The sequence below is a fragment of the Triturus cristatus genome, chromosome 6, assembly GCF_964204655.1.
Source record: "Triturus cristatus chromosome 6, aTriCri1.1, whole genome shotgun sequence".
Classification (NCBI taxonomy): Eukaryota; Metazoa; Chordata; class Amphibia; order Caudata; family Salamandridae; genus Triturus; species Triturus cristatus.
Genome location: NC_140589.1, coordinates 1244631662 through 1244656484, shown reverse-complemented (window position 1 = coordinate 1244656484; position 24823 = coordinate 1244631662). Strand labels below are relative to the sequence as shown.

At 45.2% G+C, this 24823-nt stretch overlaps 1 protein-coding gene across 1 annotated transcript in view; it reads right to left on the bottom strand.

The window, feature by feature from the left end:
- Window positions 1–24823, bottom strand: part of TTC27 (tetratricopeptide repeat domain 27) — a 1631130-nt gene that overhangs the window by 193648 nt on the left and 1412659 nt on the right. The window lies entirely within an intron of this gene.

The following is a 24823-nucleotide window of genomic DNA, read 5'->3' as shown; positions in this document are numbered from 1 at the left end:
ACATAAAGAGACAGAGGAGTTTCCATTTTCACATTCTTTTTTACTAATTTGAAAACCCAGAAAGATCAGTTGGAAAATCCGAGTTAGCAGAGGTCCTCACTCGCTGATGTTGCACATCATTGTTATAATGTGACTGCAAACAAATTTCCACAGGAAATACGCCATTATTCCGGAATGGAGTAGTCCTCACAGCTAGTGAAAAGCATTAAAACAAAAGATCAAAGGACGTCCACAAATGTTTTCACTTGCATATTTTATGTTATTATTTCACACGATTTCAAAATCTCATGGACGCTGATTCACCAAAATGCCAGGGGCAGCGGATGTGACATCAAACACACTTTGACCTCAATGACATTCCAGGAAGTAATGTCACATAAAAAAAACAACATCGGGCTGAGGTCTCCCCGTTATGGATTAAAAGTTATTAGCTTGCTGGCTCTCACAGTTTATAAGTCTTTTTACTGCTCTAGTGACAAACTTGGAGAACCGGATATTAAGCACTGGATTGTCCGGATTCATAGATGCAAGGATGGCTTGTCGACAAGTGCGAACGCCGAGTTTGTTCCATTCGCCCTTTAGCAAGATCTTTCGATCATTAAGAAGTGCAGGGCAAAGACATACCACTTGCTCGATTGTTTCCTTGCTGCTCCCACACCCCCTGCACATTATATTGGTGTTTGTGCGGCGCCAACCTGGCAAGTGATACAAGAATGGCCATTCACCCATTCTGAGGGCCAAAAATATTTTTTCCACATCATTGAGTAGGTGCATGACATATGAGGCGCCACGACCCCTGGCTTAAACCCTAATATGATTGACCAAGCATGGTTACGTTGTACCAGTTGGGCTCTGTCCAAATGGAAGGACAAGAAGCGGACATTTCTTTTAACGTAGATTTTTAGTGCCTGCTGTGATGGATTGGAGCTCCAAATTTCTTCTGCATCCAGGAGTTTTAAAGAGTCTTGTAGATAACGCCGTTACGATCTCCCAAGCTGACCGGCTGAAATTTCCTGCCACAAAAAAGCCTCCAAGCTTCCTTCTCCGGAAGTACGTAGCTTGTTGCACAACCTGATGAATGCTCCAGCCCCTACTGCTCGGAGATCGGTGATTTTGGAGACCAAACTCAGGTCGTATTTGAGCGGGGGATGAGGTTTTTGGAAGGCTCAGCACTTGTTTAAAGATTCTTGTTATTATTTTGTTCACAAGGCTGTTGTCTTTCCCTTGCATGATCTCCTGACTGTAAGTGAGGTAATTGAGGGTTTTTGCCTTCATGACACTTATAAAAGGGGTCAGGCTTGGAATAGACAACTGCCTTGCGAGGTTCTTAAATGCCACCTGGATTGTCAAAGCTTTGGCTTCTACCTCGTCTCTGTGTTTTGAGAATGAACCCCAGATATTTACATGAAGCGGCCCTATCAATACTTTTACCCTTGAACTGCCAACCGCCACCTTGGTATTTCCTTAACCCGAAGGGGATTGCCCTTGTCTTTGATAAGTTCAGTTCCAATTCATTTTCGATGGTATAGTGAGACAGCCGATCGAGTAGTCTCTGCAAGCCGACCCTGGTGTTGCTGAGCAGGACAAGGTCATCAGCATACAGTAAATTGCTAACTCTTACCCCGACAAGTTTTGGAGGAGGAGAGTTGACTTCGTCAAGTGACTGCGACAGATTGGAAATGAAGAGCTTAAAAAGGAGGGGCGCCAGCACACAACCTTGTTTTACTCCACGTGATGTTTGTATTTTTCTGGAGATATCGGATCCGTCTCCAAGTTTTATATGGATCCATGTAATGTCACATAACTTTTGACCCTGAATCTTACCAGGAAGTGCTGACACAAAAAGCCGAGGAGAAATCAATACAGCGGAAATGGATTCCAAACTAGGACATCACATGATTTCCCACAAAAACAGCATAGAAAGAAACCTGTTCCAGGTGCACTTTTCCATGTGGATTCCAATCAGAATTCGTGAATTTCCAACACTAGTAAAAATACACTCTTGGATACAGACATAAAAATCTGAGTTCAAACACATCCTTTTTTATCAGATCACAATAACAACGCATGAAAACAACTTGTTTAAGAAACATTGCTAATGCCAATAGGTGTGGCTATAATGTTTTGCACCCTGCAGTCACACTAACACACCATTCACCCTGCATGCATATAGGTGCACTTTTCAACACACACACACGCACACAACACACACACGCACACACAAACGCACACACACACACCCCACCCCCCTTCACTTTACAATCTTAGAAACACCATTCAAACCTGCACTCACAGCCACACTTTTCACTCAGGTTATAGGTAACAAGGGAACGAGTGTCGTTGGGGACCTTGGTAAAGCTTATGCATAAAGAACAGTGGTCCCAAGATTACACACGTGTGACAATACATGATCAAGAGTGTATGTCAAGTATACACCTTTCACTCAGGCACACCTATCACCCTGCACACACTCAGACACAAAGCTCACACCTGGCACAAGCACTGGCACACTTATAACCCTTCTTGCACACCCTGCACTGACACAGGAAAACCCTGCACTCACACAGTCCTGCCCTACACTAACAAAAGATCTCCCCTCACTGCACATACACAAGAGCACACCCTGCATTCACACAGCCACACTCCTGCCTATACATTCACACACACACACACACACACACACACATGGCTCCGTGTCGGAATCATCTGCGGCGGAAGTGACGTGTGCAGTATCTATATAGGCACCACCATGGTGCACTGACATCAGTTACTTTCGTGACTTTCCATGCCATCAGTGTGGCGCCACGATGAGAATAGACTACTGGTGTGACAAGCTGAGGGTCTGGGAAGGGTGTCCCTTACACGTAATCAGTTTGCAGAGCGGGGAGGATTGGTAAGGATTTGCGGCTAGATAGAGTCTCTACCATATAAGGCGTTACTAAAGGTAAGTATCTTGTTAATCTGATAGAGATTTCCAGGCAAAAAATTATTTACCTATGAATAGATACCTAAGCAATACCTCCCTGGAGATGGGATTGCGAAATCAATGAAATTAGAAAATCCTGTAGGACCGAAAAGGCGAAGTGCCCATTACGACGGGCCTGACTGTCCAGGCTTTAGTGCTTGGTGAACTTGTGCAGTGAAGCCGATGTTGCTGACTGACAGATGTCCAGGACCGGGACACCATATGCTAAGGCAGCAGTTGCAGCCTCGGCTCTGGTGGATTGAGTTCGCAGACCCTCAGGGGGTTGCTTCTTGGCCAATGCATAGCAGATCTTAATGCACTGAACAATCTATCTCAAGATGGTCCGTTACTACACAGCCTTCCCTTTTTTAGGTCCTACATAGCCCACGAACTGTTGACTGTCCACCCAGAATTCTTTTGTGCGTTCAAGGTAGAACGCCGTTCTTTTTGGATCCAGATGATGGAGTCTCTCCTCTTTGGAGGGATAAGGCAGATCAAAGAAGGTTGGCAGGGCAGAGTGATGTTCTATCCTACATGGAAGGGAGTCACAATCTTTGGAAGGAAGGAGGCACAAGTCCAGAGAACCAGCTAGTCTACATAAAAGGTGGTATACGGAGGATGTGCAGAGAGGGCCTGAAATTCGCTAACCCTCCTGGCTGCTGTTATGACCACTAAAAAGGCAGTTTTGATGGTTAAGAGCAATTGTGCAGAGGCTCAAATGGTGCACACATGGGAAAGGTGAGGACCAGGTTGAGGTACCACCGAGGCATGATGAATGACGTAGGAGGAAACATATGCTGAAGGCCTTTAAGAAATCTAGCCAAACAGGTGACAAAGAGAGAAGGTTGGTCCGGTAACCGCAAAAAATGCAGAAATGGCAAAGAGATAACCTTTAACTGTGCCCAGAGTAGAGCCCTGCTGAGCCTAGGATAAAGCAAACAACAGGTGCAGGAAGAGGGGGGGGGGGGGGTCAAAGTTGTGGGAAGCCCACCATGCCACAAATTTGCCCCAAAGGCAGGCGTACACTGACTTGGTGGAGGGACACCTGGCCGCCAGAATAACATTACAGACTTCAGAAGGAAGGTCTTTGGGTGTCAACTGTCGCCACTCAACCTTCACACAAGAAGGTGGAGGGAGTGCAAGTTCGGGTGTAGGATCCTCCCTGTTTCTGCGACTGAAGAGCCTGACTGGAGCACCGATGGTCCTGCTCAACAGCTTGGAATACCACTCTCTGTGCCCACTCCAAAGCCACAAGCCTTATAGAACTCTTTCAGCTGGGTGGGGGTTGCTTTAGCTCCCGGAAAATCAGGGTAGTGTGGAGCGGAGCACGATTCAGATCCCACTGATTTGCCAGGCTCAGAGTGTTGTTGCTCCTGCGTCTCATCAGAAGACTTTGACGGATACGGCGAAGTCGAAGACCTGTTCGACTTCTTATGTTGTGGGACTTACCCGACTACCCCGACGATTTGAAGGCCGACAACCTCCATTGGGAATGGCTCAGCAAACGGTCCCGGGACCTTCTGTGCAAACGGGACTTAGAGTGTCACAGAGTTGACCGACGTCAGGCAGCGAGGAGCTTGAGGGAGTGCTGCCTCAGCGTCTTGGGATGCATGGCAGCCTATGCAGATCTTGGAGTTGTGGTCCAGATCCACGCACCACAAACACACGCAAGTGGGGGTCTGTCACCGACATTTGCCAGTGACAGGCCCCACATGGTTTGAAACATTGACTTGTATTGAGGTTGGTTTAATATTCCTTTTAGTTCTTAACTCCAACTGACAGTTTTCTAGCGAGAGCCCTGATCAGTTCAAATGACAATTGTCTTTGATCTTTTTTGCTCTGCTGCCTGCTATTTTCAATTAAATGCTAGTTGGACTTTAAGCTTTGCAACATGTGTTGTATTTTTAACAGAAAGTGGGGGGTGGAACTGCAAAACAGCAATATGTTCCTCATGACTACCTCATGACTACCTCCCTCCCATCTGTGCTGCTACCACAGAAGAACAAAGACCATAATTATCTAGGAGATTTTGTCTAACAGCATCAAAGAGGAACATGTGTGACCTAAAGGCCAAGCTCCATCCCACTGTAACACAATACTTTATGAGCATTAATGAACCTTGTTTAGCTGGCCATACTGCGGCTGGTTCAAACAGCTAAATAACTAAATGGTCACCGCTGCTTACAAGGGAAGCATTGTTTTTGTGGAAGCACACCGCTTTTGCTAAGTCAAAAGTTGTTCTCAGGTGAATGAATGCCTGGTACACCTGCAGTACTCCTGAAAGCTCTTTTTTATGTTGATCACATCATGACTGGCAAAAGCTGCACTGTCTAGTCAGACATAAAAATGTGTGATTTTTTTTCTTCATTTAAAAAAAAAAAATCAGACTCATGTCAGTTGCACTCCTGAATACATTTATTAAAAACCAAAACTAAAACTAAAAGGAAATCTCTCGTTCCCAGTGCAAGAAACAGGCTGCCGAAAAGAAACAGTGCTCACCAAGACACAGTTTATCTTCTTTCTTGGCATTGATTTTGCCACCTCTAAGCCCAGTGGTCGCAAAGGTAGTGTCATGGGTCAAAGCTGCAACCCCTTGTGACCTCTAAATAACATCCAGCCTAATTCTTAAGAAAAATTCAAGAGCTGCATTGCTTTTCATACAGTTCAAATGTCAAATGCAGTGGCTCTTAAGCTTTTGACTTTGGTTGACCCTCTCTTAACCCCTTCGATGCTCATGACGGAGCGGTTCCGTCATGAGCATCGGTTGGGCTGTGCTTATGCCGGAACCGCTCCGTCATGAGCACAGCCCCTGGGGGAAGCGCTGGCGCTCCCACCCTGGGGCATCGATCCTGCCCCCACAGAGGGGGATGGCAGCGGAAGAGTTTCCGCTGCCACCCCCGACCCCCCCCACACTTCCCCATGACGTCATCAGGAAGCGCTGGGACGCCTGGAAGCCATTTGCTTCCAGGCGTCCCAACAGCAGCAGCAGGTATGTTGTGATCTCCGGTGGGGCCGCGGGTGATTTCGTAAGTATTGAGGCATCGGGGGAGAGGAAAGAGTATTTCCTCTCCCCTGATGTCTCAATACAGGGCATTCCTGCAGCATGATCGCGCACAGCGTCTCGATCGTGCTGCAGGAATGCCACCACTAGGCACCAGGGATGCTTTGTTGTCATAAAGGAAGCAACCCCTTGGGCAGATCGGTTTAATTTTTTTGCAGTTTCCGCTCCCAGGGGGGGCAGAAAAGCTCACTAGACACCAGGGATGTGTTTGTTATTCTAGGAAGCGACCCCTTGGGCAAGGGTCGCTTCCTGGGCCCCCATTTTTTTTGAAGACTTTTCTGCCCCATCGGTTTAATTTTTTTGCCGTTTCCGCTCCCAGGGGGGGGCAGAAAAGCCCACTAGACACCAGGGATCTGTTTGTTATTGTAGGAAGCGACCCCTTGGGCAAGGGTCGCTTCCTGGGCCCCCAAATTTTCTCTCTGGGGGCAGATCGGTTTAATTTTTTTGCCGTTTCCGCTCCCAGGGGGGGGCAGAAAAGCCCACTAGACACCAGGGATGTTATTTTTTTGCGTAAAGGAAGCGACCCCTTGGGCAAGGGTCGCTTCCTGGGGGCCCACATTTTTTTCAAGACTTTTCTGCCCCCCCCTGGGGGCAGATCAGACGTTTGTGTAGCCGTTTCTGGTCCCAGGGGGGGCAGAAAAGCCCACTAGACACCAGGAAACTAGTTTAAATAAAAATAGAAGTGACCCCTCGCTTCCAGGGTGCAATTTTTTATAATATGTGTTTGGCCCACCCGCCCCGGGACAGAGTAGCCTTTTTTTTCCTGCTGTTTTCTGCCCCACCTGGCACACAACCCGATTGACCATTTGGGTAGTAACATAGCATGTTATAATGTTTATTGTTATATTTTTTGTGAATTGCAATTGTAATGTTTTTTTTTTTACTTTTTTGTTCTAGGTGAAGGCTTTTGCTCTTTTCAGTTTGCCGTTTTGTCACTGGTGGTTCTGCTGTTTGTGTAGTTTGGTAAGAGACTTTTTTTTGTACAATATAAATGTGTTTGATTTCTCTGCATGAATTTTTTTTGCAAATGGTGTAATAATAGCAGTATGTTTGGTTTTTGAGTGTCAAAAACTTTTTGCATTGGTGCTCGATGTGTATTTTGTTGCCTTGTGAGTAATTTGTTTTTTTGTCTTCTTTCTAGTTGGATATCGTTGGTTTTTGCTGTGTCACTGCAGAGTTGGTTTCTGGTGAGTGCAGCTGTCTCTTGTAATTGAATTGTATAGTTTTTGAGTACATTGATCTTTGTGATAAAGGTACACATTTCTTTACTTACTTGGTTTGCACATTGTTGGTTGTTGTTGACTTGTTTGTGCAGTCTTCTATCTTAGTAAGTATAATGGCTAGCCACAGGATTACTGCTCAGCAGGTTGTTGGTTTGCTGTTTGAGTCTTCCTCTGACCATGGTTCAGAGACTGACTCTGCATCTGAGGGAGAGGAGGCAGGGGACGATTTTGGCAGTGAGTTTTCTCTCCGTATGGAGTCATCGGATGATGAAGATACTCTTAGTGCGGATGGAGTGCTTGTGTTAGAGGAGGAGACTGATGTGCCGATAGTGCGGCAAGAGGCATCTGGGCTGCAGCCTGGGGCTGCAAGGCTTCCCGTTGGTGTAGTGCGGCAAGAGGCATCTGGGCTGCAGGCTGGGGCTGCAAAGCTTCCCTTTGAAAGTGATGACCTCTGGGTTGCCCCTGGCATGGTGCAGCCGGCATTGCCAGAGTTTACTGGTGTTCCAGGGTGTAGAGTGAATACTGAAAACTTTTTGCCGGTAAATATTTTTCAGTTGTTTATGGACGATGTGTTTTTGGCAGAGATTGTTGAGCAGACTAATTTGTATGCCGAACAGTTTTTGGAGGGTCAACAGTTCCAGTCTTAAGCCACACTCTAGAGCTACCCGGTGGACTCCCACAAATCTTGAGAGATGAAGAAGTTCTTGGGTTTAACTTTTTTGATGGGCTTGCTAAGGACATGTATTTGCTTCTGCTTCGGTTGATGCATTTTGTTGATAATGGTTTAGCGTTGCCACGAGATCACCCTGAGTGTGACCGTCTTTTTAAGATTAGGCCTGTCCTTGATCACTTTGTTGATCGATTTTCAGAGATTTATGCTCCTGGGAAAGAAATTGCAGTGGATGAGTCTTTGGTGTTGTTCAAGGGCCGCTTGGTTTTTAGGCAATACATTCCTAGTAAGAGGGCACGCTATGGAATAAAGCTGTATATGCTGTGTGACAGTAGGACTGGATATGTCTCTAATTTCAGGGTGTACACAGGTAAGGAATCCAGGATTAACCTCCCTGGTTGTCCGTCCACTTTTGGAGTGACTGAGAAAATTGTTTGGGAACTTGGTAGAGGATTTTTTAACAAAGGCCACCATTTGTATGTAGATAACTTCTACACTGGTGTGCGGTTGTTCAGGGAATTGGCCAAAGTGGACACTCTTGCTTGTGGCACAATCCGCTCTAACCGTAAAGGTTTCCCGAAAGAACTTGTTTGTCAAAAGCTTGTGCAGGGACAGTGTAGTGCGTTGCGTTGCCAGGAGCTTCTTGCTGTGAAGTTTTCAGACAGGAGAGATGTCTACATGCTGACTACCATCCATGATGAAAGCACTGCACCTGTGACTGTTTGGGGTCAGGTCGCTGAAGCGCGTAAACCTGTGTGCATTTTAGACTATAATAGGCACATGGGTGGTGTTGACAGAGTAGATCAGAGGTTGGAACCTTACACTGCTCTTCGTAAGGCTTACATTTGGTACAAGAAGTTGGCTATCCATCTTTTCCACTTGGCAATGTTTAATGCTTTTGTTGTGTTCCAGGATTCTTGCCCTAAGTCAAAGATGACTTTTGTTAATTTTCAGGAGTCTGTAATAGGCAGCCTTGTTGTAGTGGAACAGGCAAGTGTTCCTAGAGTTGGAGTGGTGGAGGATGTTGCTAGATTGAAAGATCGCCACTTTCCTGATCACATTCCTCCCACACCCTCAAAAGATTTTCCCAGTAGGAGATGTAGAGTCTGTTGGGAAAGAGGTACGTGGAAGGAGAGTTGTATGTACTGCCCCGACTGTCCTTCTCAACCTGCACTGTGTGTCCCTGCTTGTTTTAGAGCGTACCACACGCAAAATAATTTTTGGGAGCATTCATGAGTGGTAAAGTGAACTGCCTGGTCTGTATTCTTTGGATAATTTGATTCTGTTTCAAGGTTGGTGTTAGTGCAATGTATTTAGTTGCTGATTTTGTGTTTGAAGATTTGTATCTATTTGCGATTTGTTTGTGTTTTTATTTTTTTCTAAAAAAATCCTAAATGTGATGGCGGTGTGTGTAAGCTGGCGCTTGGCTGTTGGTGTGTGTGGACTGGCACTTGGTTGGTGGTGTGCGTGGAATGGTGCTTGGCTGGCAGTGTGCGTGGACTGGCGGTGTGCATGGACTGGCGGTGTGCGTGGACTGGTGCTTGGCTGGTGGTGTGCGTGGACTGGAGCTTGGCTGGCGGTGTGCATGGAATGGTGCTTGGCTGGCGGTGTGCGTGGACTGGTACTTGGCTGGCGGTGTGCGTGGACTGGTGGTGTGTGCGGACTGGTGCTTGGCTGGTGGTGTCCGTGGAGTGGAGCTTGGCTGGCGGTGTGCGTGGATTGGCGATTGGCTGCCGGTGTGCCTGGACTGGCGATTGGCTGGCGGTGTGCCTGGACTGGCACTTGGCTAGCGGTGTGCGTGGACTGGTGTTTGGTTAGCGGTGTGCGTGGACTGGCGCTCTGCTAGCGGTGTGTGTGGACTGGTGCTCGGCTGGCTGTGTGTGAGTAGTGACTTTCTGCTGGTCACTACACACACTGTTAGCTGAGTGCCACTCCACGCAATCCATCAGCCTGTGTATTTGCTGTGTCAGGATTGTGGGCGTGTGAAAGTGATGGGCCCTTGAATGGCGCTGTGTGCTGGTGTGAGTTTTTTTTTTTTGTAATCTTTTTATTAACCTTTTTACTTACAACCTTTACTGCATTACCATATTGTGTTTCACAACGTACATTACAGCTTTTGCGAATACAATCGTAATCAACAGGAGAGACCCCTGTCGGGTTCTTCATGCTGGTGTGAGTTTTGTTATGTGATGGGCTAGCGGCTGGAGGTGTGAATGGTTTTGTATGTCTCACACGTATGAAAGGTGTATGAATGGCCTGTAAAGAGGTTGGTGCCTTGTCGTGGCTTTACAGCTCACGAGCTGTGAGTCAATGGTTCAGTTTCTTGCCCTTTCAATTATTACCAGTGCATTTAATTTTTGTGAAATCACTTGCTAATACAATTGTATCTACTGAACCATCACTCACCCTCGTGCCAAATCCAACCAGTATGTGTGTGTGCTTGCGGATTACATGGCTGTGCAGTAATATTTGTCTTTCTGAAGCAGGGTGTACCTTGTCCCTTTTTGTGAATTTTGTAATGTGTTGCTTTTGTGCTTGGTGGTGCAAATGGTCTTGTTTGTATCACGTATGAAAGGTGTGTGAATGGCCTGTAAAGTGGTTGGTGCCTTGACATGGCTTTACAGCTCACAAGCTGCGAGTCATTGGTTTGGTTTTTTGTGAATTTAATTATTGACAGTGCATTTCATTTTTGTGAAATCTCTTGTTAATAAAATTTAATACACTGAACCATGACTCGCCCTCGTGCCAAATCCAACCAGTATGTGTGTGTGTTTGAGGAATAGATGGTTGTGCAGGAATCTTTGTCTTTAGTTTCTCTGCCAAGGTACACTTTCCATGTAAGAATAACCCACCAACTGTAGATATTGTCGAAAACCCATGGGAGTTCATGGTGATGTATCTCTTGTGAATTCAAAAAGTTTTTTTATCCCCAATATCCTGCAAACCTCAAAATGTCTGCCACATTTTCATTGCAATATTATTCCAAAATTCTCACGCTGTAGGAACAATAGTTAATCTGGTCTTGCAAGGGGGGTCACTTTGGTTTTTGGCCTGGTGCTCAGCCTCCATCTACCAAACCCACACATTTCTGAAAACTAGATACCCGGCGGCTTCCAGGGAGGTATGGCTTGCGTGGATCCCCCAACGTTTCCTTACCCAGAATCCCCTGCAAACCTCAATTTTAGCTGAAAAAAACACTTTTTTCACACATTTTGGTGTGGGAAAATTGTGGCATCACCGGGCACACACAAATTTACCACCACCCAGCATTCCCCCAGGTCTCCCGGTAAAGATGATGCCTCACTTGTGTAGGAGGCCCAAGTACCCGCGGCAGGCAAGGGCCCAAAACGTAGTGAGGCGACATCAAAATGGCCTATCGCAAAACCACCAGGTTTTGCAAGGGGGGTCGATTGGGTTTTTGGCCCGGTGCTCGGCGGCCATCTAGGGAAACCTACCAAACCCATGCATTTCTGAAAACTAGACACCCGGCGGCTTCCAGGGAGGTATGGCTTGCGTGGATCCCCCAACGTTTCCTTACCCAGAATCCCCTGCAAACCTCAATTTTAGCTGAAAAAAATCACTTTTTTCACACATTTTGTGTGGGAAAGTTGTGGCATCACCGGGCTCACACAAAATTAACACCACCCAGCGTTCCCCCAGGTCTCCCGGTAAAAATGGTGCCTCACTTCTGTGGGAGGCTTAAGTACCCGCGGCAGGCAAGGGCCCAAAACATAGTGAGGCGACATCAAAATGGCCTATCGCAAAACCACCTGGTTTTGCAAGGGGGGTCGCTTGGGTTTTTGGCCCGGTGCTCGGCGGCCATCTAGGGAAACCTACCAAACCCACGCATTTCTGAAAACTAGACACCCGGCAGCTTCCAGGGAGGTATGGCTTGCGTGGATCCCCCAACGTTTCCTTACCCAGAATCCCCTGCAAACCTCAATTTTAGCTGAAAAAAATCACTTTTTTCACACATTTTGGTGTGGGGAAAGTTGTGGCATCACCGGGCTCACACAAAATTAACACCACCCAGCGTTCCCCCAGGTCTCCCGGTAAAAATGGTGCCTCACTTGTGTGGGAGGCCCAAGTACCCGCGGCAGGCAAGGGCCCAAAACGTAGTGAGGCGACATCAAAATGGCCTAGCGCAAAACCACCTGGTTTTGCAAGGGGGGGTCGCTTGGGTTTTTGGCCCGGTGCTCGGCGGCCATCTAGGGAAACCTACCAAACCCACGCATTTCTGAAAACTAGACACGCGGCGACTTCCAGGGAGGTATGGATTGCGTGGATCCCCCAACGTTTTCTTACCCAGAATCCCCTGCAAACCTCAATTTTAGCTGAAAAAATCACTTTTTTCACACATTTTGGTGTGGGAAAGTTGTGGCATCACCGGGCTCACACAAATTTACCACCACCCAGCGTTCCCCCAGGTCTCCCGGTAAAAATGGTGCCTCACTTGTGTGGGAGGCCCAAGTACCTGCGGCAGGCAAGGGCCCAAAACGTCGTGAGGCGACATCAAAATGGCCTATTGCAAAACCACCTGGTTTTGCAAGGGGGGTCGCTTGGGTTTTTGGCCCGGTGCTCTGCGGCCATCTAGGGAAACCTACCAAACCCACGCATTTCTGAAAACTAGACACCTGGCGGCTTCCAGGGAGGTATGGCTTGCGTGGATCCCCCAACGTTTCCTTACCCAGAATCCCCTGCAAACCTCAATTTTAGCTGAAAAAATCACTTTTTTTACACATTTAGGTGTGGGAAAGTTGTGGCATCACCGGGCTCACACAAATTTATCACCACCCAGCGTTCCCCCAGGTCTCCCGGTAAAAATGGTACCTCACTTATGTGGGAGGTCCAAGTACCCGCGGCAGGCAAGGGCCCAAAACGTCGTGAGGCGACATCAAAATGGCCTATTGCAAAACCACCTGGTTTTGCAAGGGGGGTCGCTTGGATTTTTGGCCCGGTGTTCGGCGGCCATCTAGGGAAACCTACCAAACCCATGCATTTCTGAAAACTAGACACCCGGCGTCTTCCAGGGAGGTATGGCTTGCGTGGATCCCCCAACGTTTCCTTACCCAGAATCCCCTGCAAACCTCAATTTTAGCTGAAAAAAATCACTTTTTTCACACATTTTGGTGTGGGAAAGTTGTGGCATCACCGGGCTCACACAAAATTAACACCACCCAGCGTTCCCCCAGGTAAAAATGGTGCCTCACTTGTGTGGGAGGCCCAAGTACCCGCGGCAGGCAAGGGCCCAAAACGTCGTGAGGCGACATCAACATTGCCTATCAAAAAAATGTTTGGGCCCTTGCCTGCCGCGGGTACTTGGGCCTCCCACACAAGTGAGGCACCATTTTAACCGGGAGACCTGGGGGAATGCTGGGTGGTGTTAATTTTGTGTGAGCCCGGTGATGCCACAACTTTCCCACACAAAATGTGTGAAAAAAGTGATTTTTTCAGCTAAAATTGAGGTTTGCAGGGGATTCTGGGTAAGGAAACGTTGGGGGATCCACGCAAGCCATACCTCCCTGGAAGCCGCCGGGTGTCTAGTTTTCAGAAATGCATGGGTTTGGTAGGTTTCCCTAGATGGCCGCCGAGCACCGGGCCAAAAACCCAAGCGACCCCCCTTGCAAAACCAGGTGGTTTTGCGATAGGCCATTTTGTTGTCGCCTCACTACGTTTTGGGCCCTTGCCTGCCGCGGGTACTTGGGCCTCCCACAGAAGTGAGGCACCATTTTTACCGGGAGACCTGGGGAAACGCTGGGTGGTGTTAATTTTGTTTGAGCCCGGTGATGCCACAACTTTCCCTCCCCAAAATGTGTGAAAAAAGTGATTTATTCAGCTAAAATTGAGGTTTGCAGGGGATTCTGGGTAAGGAAACGTTGGGGGATCCATGCAAGCCATACCTCCCTGGAAGCCGCCGGGTGTCTAGTTTTCAGAAATGCATGGGTTTGGTAGGTTTCCCTAGATGGCCGCCGAGCACCGGGCCAAAAACCCAAGTAACCCTGCTTGCAAAACCAGGTGGTTTTGCGATAGGCCATTTTGATGTCGCCTCACTACGTTTTGGGCCCTTGCCTGCCGCGGGTACTTGGGCCTCCCACACAAGTGAGGCACCATTTTTCCCGGGAGACCTGGGGGAACGCTGGGTGGTGGTAAATTTGTGTGAGCCCGGTGATGCCACAACTTTCCCACCCCAAAATGTGTGAAAAAAGTGATTTTTTCAGCTAAAATTGAGGTTTGCAGGGGATTCTGGGTAAGGAAACGTTAGGGGATCCACGCAAGCCATACCTCCCTGGAAGCCGCCGCGTGTCTAGTTTTCAGAAATGCGTGGGTTTGATAGGTTTCCCTAGGTGCCGGCAGGGCTAGGTTTCAAAAACGACAGCTCGTCACTTTGCCAAAAAAGGGTCCCGCACAAGTGAGGTACCATTTTTCTCGTAGGACTTTGGGGAACGCGGGGTGGGTGGAAATTTGTGGATCGACGCAGATTCCAGAACTTACCATCACAGAAATGTGGGGAAAATGTGTTTTTTTTGTCAATTTTTTACGTTTGCAAGGGATTCTGGGTAACAGACCATGGTGGGAGGCAGTCAAGTCACCCCATCCTGGATTCCCCTGGGTGTCTAGTTTTCAAAAATGTAAAGGTTTGCTAGGTTTCCCTACGTGCCGGCAGGGCTAGGGTTCAAAAACTACAGCTCGTCACTTTGCCAAAAAAGGGTCATTTTTCACTGCAAAATTGGGGTGTGACCACGTTGCGTTTTGCGCCGTTTCCTGTCGCGGGCACTAGGCCGACCCGCACAAGTGAGGTACCATTTTTCTCGTAGGACTTTGGGGAACGCGGGGTGGGTGGAAATTTGTGGATCTACGCAGATTCCAGAACTTTCCTTTACAGAAATGTGGGGAAAATGTGTTTTTTTGTCAATATTTTACGTTTGCAAGGGATTCTGGGTAACAGGCCATGGTGGGAGGCAGTCAAGTCACCCCATCCTGAATTCCCCTGGGTGTCTAGTTTTCAAAAATGTATAGGTTTGTTAGGTTTCCCTAGGTGCCGGCAGGGCTAGGGTTCAAAAACTACAGCTCGTCACTTTGCCAAAAAAGGGTCATTTTTCACTGCAAAATTAAGGTGTGACCACGTTGCGTTTTGCGCCGTTTCCTGTCGTGGGCACTAGGCCGACCCGCACAAATGAGGTACCATTTTTCTCGTAGGACTTTGGGGAACGCGGGGTGGGTGGAAATTTGTGGATCCACGCAGATTCCAGAACTTTCCATCACAGAAATGTGGAGAAAATGTGTTTTTTTTGTCAATTTTTTACGTTTGCAAGGGATTCTGGGTTACAGACCATGGTGGGAGGCAGTCAAGTCACATCATCCTGGATTCCCCTGGGTGTCTAGTTTTCAAAAATGTATAGGTTTGCTAGGTTTCCCAAGGTGCCGGCAGGGCTAGGGTTCAAAAACTACAGCTTGTCACTTTGCCAAAAAAGGGTCATTTTTCACTGCAAAATTGAGGTGTGACCACGTTGCGTTTTGCGCCGTTTCCTGTCGCGGGCACTTGGCCGACCCGCACAAGTGAGGTACCATTTTTCTCGTAGGACTTTGGGGAATGCGGGGTGGGTGGAAGTTTGTGGATCCACGCAGATTCCAGAACTTTCAATCACAGAAATGTGGGGAAAATGTGTTTTGTTTGTCAATTTTTTACGTTTGCAAGGGATTCTGGGTAACAGACCATGGTGGGAGGCAGTCAAGTCACCCCATCCTGGATTCCCCTGGGTGTCTAGTTTTCAAAAATTTATAGGTTTGCTAGTTTTCCCTAGGTGCCGGCAGGGCTAGGGTTCAAAAACTACAGCTTGTCACTTTGCCAAAAAAGGGTCATTTTTCACTGCAAAATTGAGGTGTGACCACGTTGCGTTTTGCGCCGTTTCCTGTCGCGGGCACTTGGCCGACCCGCACAAGTGAGGTACCATTTTTCTCGTAGGACTTTGGGGAATGCGGGGTGGGTGGAAATTTGTGGATCCACGCAGATTCCAGAACTTTCAATCACAGAAATGTGGGGAAAATGTGTTTTGTTTGTCAATTTTTTACGTTTGCAAGGGATTCTGGGTAACAGACCATGGTGGGAGGCAGTCAAGTCACCCCATCCTGGATTCCCCTGGGTGTCTAGTTTTCAAAAATTTATAGGTTTGCTAGTTTTCCCTAGGTGCCGGCAGGGCTAGGGTTAAAAAACTACAGCTCGTCACTTTGCCAAAAAAGGGTCATTTTTCACTGCAAAATTGAGGTGTGACCACGTTGCGTTTTACACCGTTTCCTGTCGCGGGCACTAGGCCGACCCGCACAAGTGAGGTACCATTTTTCTCGTAGGACTTTGGGGAACGCGGGGTGGGTGGAAATTTGTGGATCCACGCAGATTCCAGAACTTTCCATCACAGAAATGTGGGGAAAATTTGTTTTTTTTGTCAATTTTTTACGTTTGCAAGGGATTCTGGGTAACAGACCATGGTGGGAGGCAGTCAAGTCACCCCATCCTGGATTCCCCTGGGTGTCTAGTGTTCAAAAATGTATAGGTTTGCTAGGTTTCCCTAGGTGCCGGCAGGGCTAGGGTTCAAAAACTACAACTCGTCACTTTGCCAAAAAAGGGTCATGTTTCACTGCAAAATTGAGGTGTGACCACGTTGCGTTTTGCGCCGTTTCCTGTCGCGGGCACTAGGCCGACCCGCACAAGTGAGGTACCATTTTTCTCGTAGGACTTTGGGGAACGCGGGGTGGGTGGAAATTTGTGGATCCACGCAGATTCCAGAACTTTCCATCACAGAAAAGTTGGGAAAATGTGTTTTTTTTGTCAATTTTTTACGTTTGCAAGGGATTCTGGGTAACAGACCATGGTGGGAGGCAGTCAAGTCACCCCATCCTGGATTCCCCTGGGTGTCTAGTTTTCAAAAATTTATAGGTTTGCTAGGTTTCCCTAGGTGCCGGCAGGGCTAGGGTTCAAAAACTACAGCTAGACTCTTCGCAAAAAAAGTGTAAATTTTCAGTGTGAAAATGTGGTGTGTTCACCTTAGGTTTTGAGCCACTTCCTGTCGTGGGCACTATGCCTACCCACACAAGTGAGGTACCATTTTTATCGGGAGACTTAGGGTAGTTCAAATTTCTAAAGCAACTGTTATTACCTATTGATTTTTGATGCATTTCTCCCTTCCAAATGAAAGACATTGTGTAAAAAAAAAGTCATTTTGAAAAATGACCAATAATTGTCATGCAAGTATGAGTATTCCCAATTTCGAAAATGTGCAAATATGCACTGTTTCTAAACTCTGTAATTTGTTCCCATTTCAGAAATACATAGGTGTCTTTCATACCGATTTTTCCATGTATACATTTTCCCACAATAATTGCTATATACCCGGAACAAAAAAAAAACATTACAAAATGCTGCTCAGTTTTTTACTCTGGGTTTGTTGGGCTCTTGGTGAACCTACAAGTCCTATATATCCCCACAACCAAGAAGGTCCACCGGATGTAACGGTACATTGCTTTCAAAGAGATGTCATAATTAGAAGAAGTTACAGGTAAAAACGTTGACTCAAAAGGCTGCTTTTTTCGACAAATATTTAATTTTTCCAAAATTTAACTGTTAGTTTCTATAAAGAAACCTTGATGGATCTACACAAATGACCCCTTGCTGAATTCAGAATTTTGTCTACTTTTCAAAACTGTATAGCTTTCCAGGATCCATTATTGCTTTTCTACCCATTTCTACCATTATCTGGAAGGAGGTTGAAAGCAAAAAAAATAGCAAAAATAGGGTATGTCCCAGAAAAATGTCAAAACTGTGTAAAAAATGTTGGATTTCTGACAAAAATCTGTCATTCCCTAAAAGCTGGAGAAATGGTGATTTCAGCCCCACAAACCCTTTTTTGATATCATTTGCAGAGAAAAACCCACACGCTTTCATTTGCAGCCACTTTTTCCCATTTTTCACAAAAAAAACAAAATGTTGCTGTATTTTGACTAATTTCTGGGAACCCTCTAGGAGAATCCACAAACCCTGGGTACCTTTAGAATCCCCATGATGTTGGAAGAAAAGGACGCAAATTTGGCGTGGATACCTACTGTGGTCAAAAAGTTACAGGGGCCTAAGCGCGCACTACCCCAAATAGCCCAAAAAAGGCTTAGCACAGGAGGGGAAAAGGCCTAGCAGCGAAGGGGTTAATCATTACTAGAACCCGAGGGTTCCCACTAAGTCATAATTGGATTTCTGCGTTATTACTGGAAGTTGGGGACCTCGGCATAAGACTTTTTTGATGATTTGAACAGCAAAACAATATCCTATAAATACAGAAATAAGCAATCATCAAACACATACACAAATGATTAAATATTTTTTTAATTCACAGACAGATATTTACAAAAAAACTACTTTTTAATTTTAATGGGAAGGTCTGAGCTTTTCTAAATTCAATTTAGGCCACTCATTGTCCATACTATAATCTGTTTGATGCACTTATACTGCTCCCAGAAATAATTCTGAGGTTAACTTAATTTTTAGCCTCCAATTTCAAATTCCTTCACATTTACAAAACTTCTAAAATGTTATTTCTTTATTGATATACATTTTATTAATCTGTTAATATTATTTAATTTTCTAAGCAGTCTCATGAGTAGGCTTCACGGACCTCCTAGGTTAAGAACCACTAGTCTAATGCATAATCTTGAGCCTTCTTTACTATATAGCTCCAAGTCATTTCCCAGTTTGACTCTTAACTTATGTTGTCAGTAAGGTGTCCAAAATGCATATTTCTTCACAGGACTTGGTACAATGATCCTAGTGCGTTAATTCAGGATAAATGTCTGTATTTTTTGACAGCATAGATTTGTTACTTTGTATTGTGATGAAAAGGTTGTTGAGTAGCCTTTCTCTCGTCTCAAATCGTTCTTTTGGTTCACCTTGTGTCTCACACTTACCATTCCAGTGTGTATTGTGAACAGTTCCCTAAAACTGCAGACATGAATTCACTCTTGTAGCTTACGTAGCTTCTGTGTGACTTATTATGAGATTTCTTGGATTGGCAGCACGTGTCATTTAGCTATGATACATATTTTACTATGGACAATTCCTTACAATTCAATCTTGTGAGGAAACAGAAGCATTTTATCTAGAGGAGATTTCCTGAAACAGCCAGGCACAGAATCGTATGAGTGAGTGGACCGATTTACCAAGAGAAGATCTGTGATTGTAAACACCTGAGAATAATTTGATGAATAACAATTTTATCTTTTTAACATAACGTGTATTTGTAAAGCGCACGCTCACCCGTGGGGATCTTGGCGCTGAATAACATGTTTATTGTTTGCCAACTCAATGGTACTAATTTTATCAACCTCAGAAGTATGAAAGGCTGAGTGGCCTGACGAGATTTGAACCTGTGGCCATGAGGTCAAACTCAAGCCTCTACAGCGGTCGCATTAGTCCACTAAGCCATCAGACACGGCTAACACCAAACACCTTTATAACACCAAAAATAGGTGGCCAAGGGTTACCCGGACAGATATGGCACATTTGCAGTGACATGTTTGGAAAAATAATCTACATAAAACTTTGCATATAAAAATGACATTAAACAAAAAACTTGTTAAACTAAATCCTATTTAGTCGAATAATAAGTAACTGCATTGTATTGGTACAAGATCCACGAGAATACTTTGTAAGTAAAAGGACAGAAAAGAGTTACCATTTTACAATCAAATGCAACAGTTTATAATAAATTGCTATTTTATGTAGAGCAAACAAACAAAAACGAACTGCTTTTAATGAATCTTGGCACCCCTTGCTCTCAGCTCCCCAACACATAAGGATATTAATGAAAACAATTTACTAATATGGACTTTATATTTCCAAGTCTTTTTGCCTTTATCAGACAAGGCACTTTAAGAATTACACGAATAGCTTTGAATCCATGCATACTGATATGACATTTCCTTTGACAATGACACTTGCGCATAGTGTTCCTCTAAGTGTCCTACCAACCCATCACCAAAGAATGTGTTAACATCTTTTCTTGAATAAAAAGGACAAATGTGGCACTCCTTGTTTTCAGGTTGTCCTTTTTCATTAATCAAGTGGAGAACAGGATGGATAAATATGGCATGAGAAAGACTTGGTCTGGGATCCAGACAAATTTCACTAAGACACAAATGTATGTAAACTACCAAGCAAAAACTAATGTTAGAGGCCAGCCAGCTTGAAACCACAAGGAGTTTTCTGGCTGTGCTACCTGCTTTGAAGAGAGAAATCATGGACCACAATGTACATGACACAAGTAAGATACTGCCATATACAAGGAGGCATCTTCAATCGAAGATGCTGATGGGAACTTGAAGGCCTAAGGAGATGAGGATGCCCTGATATTTTTTTTTAAATTTCTTTACTGGCATTTATCGTATTCAACATAGAGGGCAAAGTCTTATGATTTGTACGCCCATTTGCGTTATATAAAACAACATCAATTTTAACTGTTATTCGTCTCTTGCTCCGGTTAGTCCTTTCTAGTTCAATGAGCCCTGATAACTTATTCATCTAGGTAAGGACTGACAAAGACTTTACGAAATTGACGTCTCAGGAGCATTCTTACACTGGTGGTTTTGGCCTCCCATTCAAACCTCCAGTGACCATTTCAAACTGCAATATAAAAATGCCGTATGTTCAATGAACAGTGTCAGTTTAATTTTTTGACAAATGAGGGTGCAGGGGTGTAAGTGACAATCTTAAATTGTTCTACCAGTACACTTTTTATTTATTTATTTATTGGCATTAATACAACATAACTAACATCAGCCTGTATGGCCACATTAACAACAGTTTGAAACAGTACATCCGTACATATCCTGTCAGGCCCAGTAGGAAAAACAGAAAGAGAAAAGGGGCAGCTTAAAAGGAAGAGGAAAATTCGTTGCTATTAGCAAATCTAATGGCAATTGCTTTCAGGGCCGACCATACAACAGCTACAATTCCGTGGACAATCAATTCATATTGGGGATCATAACATTTGACATCACATATATGGCTAATGCAGGTCTGACATTGGACATCGGTTTGGCATAATAATATAAATAACTTTTGAGAGCACAGATGTACAAGTTATCATTGTTAGTGGACAGGTACAGCGTGTTAACTTAGCCTGGGGGGTGAGTCAGTGATGATGTTGAGCCTGTCATCTTTGGATCTCAGATAGCTAAGCAGGGATGCCCAAATATCTTTAGGGCGGGACCTTTGCAGCATCATGCCCTAGAAGTGCAATAATTTGTCGGAATAATAGGCAGCGTCTTGAAGTCAATCTTTTACTTTCGGCACCGGCCATCTATCCCAAGTCATAGCTATTCTACGCTTAGCTAAAAGAAGCATAGCCACGAGTTCCCGGCTGTCTGGTGGAACATCCCTTACGTAACCCAGAAGCCCTATCATTGGTGTGCACTCGATGTGTATTTCAACTATGGCCTGGATTGTTAGGAAAACAGCACTCCAGTAGGCCGCTATCCTGGGACAGTTCCATGCCAGATGTAGGAATTCCGCACTAGGTGCGTTACATCTGAGGCAATTATGGGTGTCAGTCAGTCCCAGTTTATGTAATTGCAGCGGGGTGCGATACAACCGATGTAGAACTTTAAAATGTATCCGCAGGAGTCTGTAATTTGGCAACAGCACTTCCATCTGCCCGCAGCAGAAGACTCAATGTGCATCTGTGAGTTCGGCCTATGTCTATGTCTCATAGCCTTCTGGCATGGAGGGATAGCGTGGGTGAGCTCCGCTGTACCACAGAATACAATCGCGTTACAAATTGCGTGCTGAAGTTGTGCTGAGAATGTGTTCTAATGCAGGTTGTGTCGGAAAATTGGTATTCATAGTACAGCACGTGGTTCTGACCTGATCGTATAGCAGGAGGTCTAACGCGTTGGCAGGGTTTGTGGCATCAGATGAAGATGTCCGTAGGAATTTGTCTTCCAGGTATAGGTCAGAGAAAGTATTAAGATGCAAACGCTTCGCTCTCTGATTTGCCCCTGTATCTTGGAGTGGCGGCATCATGGGGTTGTTGTGCAATGGGATTGACGAGGCATACAACTGTGACAGCCCAGTCCTTTTCCTTATGCCCTGCCATGCCCATCTGACACATTCTACAGTATTTATCTCACCTCTGGGCACTTTGTCAGGGGCGTACAAGGCAGTGGTTAGTGGCTATGGATTGTCGCTGTCCTTTTCTAACACAATGTGGAGCTGGAATGGGGTGGGGTGAATCCAGTAGTGCAAGAATTGCATAGAGCATAGAGTGTCATGTCTGGTGCGCACAGCCCGCCTTGTGCAAGAGGCAGCGCAAGAATTTCCATGATGTATGGGGCTGTCTGCCTGCCCATGCCAGTGTGATTAAGTTAGATCGAAGGTGTCGTAGGAAGGCACCCGTTAATGGCAAAGGGATATTCTGGAAGAGGTACAGAAATTTCAGTAGGACCACCATTTTGGCTATGGCTATGCGTCCAACTGTCGAGAGTGGTAGCTTGCACCACACAGAAATTCTATCAGCCAAGTAATTGCTCGGCTAAAGTTTGCAGTCCAAAGCTCCTGTGTGTCTCTGCTGATCCATATGCCCAGGTAGCATACTGGGCTACTGGCCCATTTTAAGGGGTAGTCAGTGCAGAATGGGGGAGTGTGGTCTGTGAGAATGAAAAACATGGATTTCTCCCAGTTAATGTTTATCCCAGAGAATCCACCAAAGCGGATCATCTAGCGTATTATTGGAGCTAGGTTTGTGCGCAGGTCACATACATATAGCGTAACATCAGACGCATATAGAGAGATTATCAGCCCTCTTGCGGTGAATCTGATACCTATGTGCGTGGTGTTGTCTGGTTCTACAAGTACACTTTAATTTAAACAGAAGTGGTGTGACAGAGATGTGGTCTAACAAAGAGCAAAACCCCATTTTCTACAGCAAAGCAGCAAATATCTATAAAACCGTGAGCTTCCACTATACTTAGCTGCATGTTGTCACTTGAGTGGGCATGTCTAAGTGGCGGTACCAAGCACATTGCAAAAGAATTTCATTTGTGTCCACAGTGAGAAATGACAATTGCCTGCCAACCCCTGTTCGAGACTGTCTTGTGTATTAATTAAAAAACTGTGAAAGCAATTCATAAGGTGCCCACAACAAGTGGAGTGAGTCTAATAAAAGGGAGTTGTTGTGAGCACCTCTTGTCTCTAAAAGTCAGTTTCAACAATCTATTTTCTGTCTTGTGGAGCCTCCTGGTAAGGCTAAATTTGAATACTGTCTGTATAGGGTACCCATCGTTCATCCAGGACCATATGACTGCTCTGATTAGAGATATTCTATAGCTTGCGGACAGGACTGAAGTGACATTTTCTTTGATAGTAACAGGTGAGAGCTACAGCTTTTGACCAATTGTGTAATTTAATGTAGAGGGGACAGGTCGTGGCTGAACGTATGTGTACCTCTTTAAACTTTGGGATGGGAAAACTGCAGATACAGCATGTCCCAACAGGTCATACCCTGAAAAGAAAACGCTTTTATGCCTGTCCGACTACCAGCATCAACTCCATTTAATTCCAGTGTGCATCTCTGCAAAGTAAACCTATTGCACCTCTTCAGTATGACCCTAGCTGGATGTCACTGAGTTACCACGAAGATCAAGCTGCTAGCCTGGACAACTAGACCAACTGCACACAGGAAATAAAGGCAGTCTCATGTGGCATCCCACATTGAAGAGAGATGTAGGCAATAACTGATGAAAATAATACTATTGAATGTTTTTCTATGTTTAAAACTCTAAATAAGGTCTCAAGTCATTAAGTTGGTGGAGTGAGATCTGTTTTTATCAAATACAGCTCACAAATCTTATATAAGAGCACCAGACTGACTGCCCAATCTGGCCTGCAAGCGTGGAGCCATCTCTCTACGATATTCGACAGTGCCATCTCAGTATCTTGAGCTATGGAACGCTTATTAATGAAAGTCCAGGAGATTCATACTATCAATAAGGATTTTTTTTATTGATAGCAATTTAACTTTGTTATCTTGTTTCCAACATTAAAAGTTACTTGCATGCCTGGTTGTGATCTCCCCGAGTCATCAGTTAGGGGCATGGCTGACCCACTGCTTATTTTCATTTGAAAATGTGAAAGTACATTGACTAGTGTGCATTCCTCCAGTGGTCTCGTGCGCTCAAGATCTCAGTCGGTTAAAAGTTATTTTTTTCCTTTCTTTCCACTCTATGTGAGTATTACCTTTTCCCTTCAAATATGATTAGTCTGTCTTCAACAATATTTGAATATTCTCATCAGTACTGAGGAAACAGCTCAAGTCCAGAAAGTGTGGGCAGGTGCTAAACCTTTCCAGTCCCTTTAATATTTTAAGACGTTTTTCAAGTTAGAAATAGGAGGGCAGTAACTGTATGGTTGTGGATTCCAAAAGAGAACATAACTGAAATTCATTTTCTTTTGTTAGCCACACTATTTACCTGAATCTGAAAAAAGGTAGTGGCTTGATCCCTTTTAGCCAAACCTTTAAATATCTCCACTTCACAGCGGAAATATGAGGATTAATGGGTGAGTGGAGGTGGTCTTTAATAAGCGTCACTACAAATGAACTGCCCTTTTGCACTGAGTATTTAACATGAATAGGGACTAAAGTTTGCAAAGAAGTAATTACATGTTCACAGGGTTAACCACTAATAATTCTGACTGCAAATTTGTTATTATACATGGCAACATATCACTCAATACCTCACCGCTGCATGTTTGCTCAAAACTACAAATCGGTAATTGAGTTGAGACACCTTCTCATGAATGATCGCTTCTAATGATATGTCTAGAGTTTGTCAAATGTATTATTTCATTATCTACATTACAACCTTCC